Below are 2,561 nucleotides of genomic sequence, written 5' to 3'. Positions count from 1 at the left end.
AAAAAAAAAAAAAAAAAAAAAAAAAAAAAGGCATTTTTTAAATGAAACGGGCATGTCTCGGAGCTGGCGCTGCCTGGGGCCGTGGTGCCCCGCTCGGCCCCGCTCCGCTCTGCTCGCCCTGCCGCGCTCGGCCCCGCTCCGCTCGGCCCCGCTCCGCTGTGCGCGGGGCCGAGCGCGGCGCCCCCGCCGCCGCCCGCGCCGCGCTTGGCACTAACGGGCGCCCCCCGGTGTTTGCATGCAGTCATTGCATTCAGCAGATCCTGGAGGCCGTGCTCCACTGCCACCAGATGGGCGTTGTCCATCGCGACCTCAAGGTGAGTGGTGCCCGGGGCTGCCCCGGCCCGGGCAGGGAGCCCTGCTCGCTGGAAGCCAACACCTGGTTTGCCCCGCTTGCTTCGCCTCCATGCAAGAGCCAGCTCCGGGATGCACCGGAGGAGATCTCCCGAAGGCTGGCACCCTGCCAGGACCAGCTCTCCAGATCTGGCCTGCAAAAGGCACAGCTGCCTCTCCTTAGGTGYCAGTTGCAGGGAAAGCAGTGGTTACTTTTCAAGTATTTAGGGTGTTTGTTAAATACACAGTCTTCCTTTGTCATCCAGAGCTTTCTGGGGAGGGGACTTAGGATCTTGCTTCAACATGACTTGATGTGCTTCTTAGGAAGCACGCTGACATTTCCACATCACAAATTTTGGTGATGAAAAGCTAGGAGATGACTGGCAGAAAGACCTGTCTCTCCTCCAGTTCGTAATCAGATGGCTGGGCTACCAAACATCTTCAAAGARCTGGATTTCCCACAGTTCTTACCGTGAGCATTCCTGAAGAACTGAGCTCCTCCCAGGTAAATTTGAGGACTGAAACAGAAGCCTCCGAAAGGAGGCGCTAGTATTGAAAAGGATATCGCAGTTTCATAGCTGTCTTAATTCCCAACTGACTGGAGTCTTCTGCTGCAGAAATATTTCCTGCCTTTAAAGTATGTTGGAGATGGAAAGAAACAAGTGAAGTTCATTTTCTGTCACTGGAAATCTCAATAGACAATTTTATCTCTCATACCTGAAGTTAAATGGTGATTTTAGTTAGATGAAGGAGCAGACTTAACTTGAGCACCTGGGCTTCAGAATCTTGAGTAAAGGATATTGATCATATGGAAAGCAAATGAGGTCCTTCACCAAGGCAGAGAAGAAGTGGCATGTTGGCTAAGGGAGTGAAACCTGCTAATACTTCTTGAAGTGGCTGACACACTACATTCTGACGAAGTTAATGCAGCTTCTCTTTCTTGTATTTTCTCTTCTGACTGAGTTACAGGAAGCAGGAATTTCCTCCCAAGACATGAGGTTTTTGAGTGCTTATCATAGCAAAGATGSTTAAGTCAAAATGCTGACTTCTTTCTTACCATCCTTTACCCCAGAGAAGACTTTTATAGTAACTGTTGATTTACAGAAGACATTGTTGTTGTCCTACGTAATCATTAAGGGTTACGCACTGACAGCTTAGAGAACAGAGCGCTTTCCAATGTCACAGACAACATTTTCTCTCTGTTTGTGCTCCTGGATTTTCTTGTCACATTTGTACAGCGTCAGACTGACAAGCCTCTGTCCAGTGCATGTATCCAGCATGGCAGCTGGATAATATGTAGCAAGTTCAAATGAAAGGACATGCGGTTTGTCCAGCTGCTCTAAAGATTCCTTTTCTCACTGTAAACACAGTACTATGCTTCAAGCATGAAAAAGAAATTTTAAAAAATATGATTGCAACTATGTAAACTGACAGAATAAGAAGTGCTTTCTAGTACCTTTCATACATTCATAAAAAACAACCTTCTAATCACAAATGTATTGATTCCAACTGTGTTTCTGTGCTCCAGAGCATATGTAGATTTCTCCTTCTGGCAATTCTAGAGTGAACTGGAAACAGTGAGAAAAGTCCACTTCTGCCAAGCTATAGTACTTGGTTTCATTTCTGAAAGTGAAGACTTCAGGAAAGAGAAATTCATCCTTTTTCAATTACTGGTCATGTCAAGGAAAAGAAAAAGTGAGTGAATTGGAAGACAGAAACGAAATACCCACAGACATGTTTGCACAGACATGTCTGAAGAACATATGCAAGAGAAGATGCAAAGACACGGGACCAAAACTTCAAGATGCAAAGAGTGRGGGTAATGGTGCAAATACCTAAACTGCCCCCAAACCAGAGGAACTTTTTCCAGTACCTCAGATCACAACCTGAGGACATGATTGGAGCTAGGAAGGGGAAGGAGGAGGGGCAGAGATACAGAGTGGGACAATCTGATCTTAATTTAACTTGCCTTTCAGCGTGATTAATAGCAAACAGCCTTTTAAAACCTGCAAAACTGCTTATGGCTACCTTGTTTGTAATACTTGGTACAGGTCAGGATGGTGATGGACCCTAGATTCAGTAAGAGCTGACCTGTCTTTAATAGATAGTAGGAGTGTACTGTCATGTACGAATTTCAGGCCCTGGCAGGCAGCAGCCTTGCTGCTTTTGTGAAACCGTATGGTTATGACCCTCTCACATTTCCCATTAAAGTTAACTAGAAAAATCAAAAA

General features: G+C 45.9%; 1 protein-coding gene across 4 annotated transcripts in view; it reads left to right on the top strand.

The window, feature by feature from the left end:
* CAMK2D (calcium/calmodulin dependent protein kinase II delta) overlaps positions 1 to 2,561 on the top strand; it is a 134,180-nt gene that overhangs the window by 86,855 nt on the left and 44,764 nt on the right. The gene's annotated exons all lie outside the window — the stretch shown is intronic.

The sequence above is a fragment of the Nothoprocta perdicaria genome, unplaced genomic scaffold (genome assembly GCF_003342845.1).
Source record: "Nothoprocta perdicaria isolate Ctin4 unplaced genomic scaffold, notPer1 scaffold_149, whole genome shotgun sequence".
NCBI classification, from domain to species: domain Eukaryota; kingdom Metazoa; phylum Chordata; class Aves; order Tinamiformes; family Tinamidae; genus Nothoprocta; species Nothoprocta perdicaria.
The sequence above is the reverse complement of the archived record's forward strand: the minus strand, read 5'-3'. Positions and strand labels throughout refer to the sequence as shown.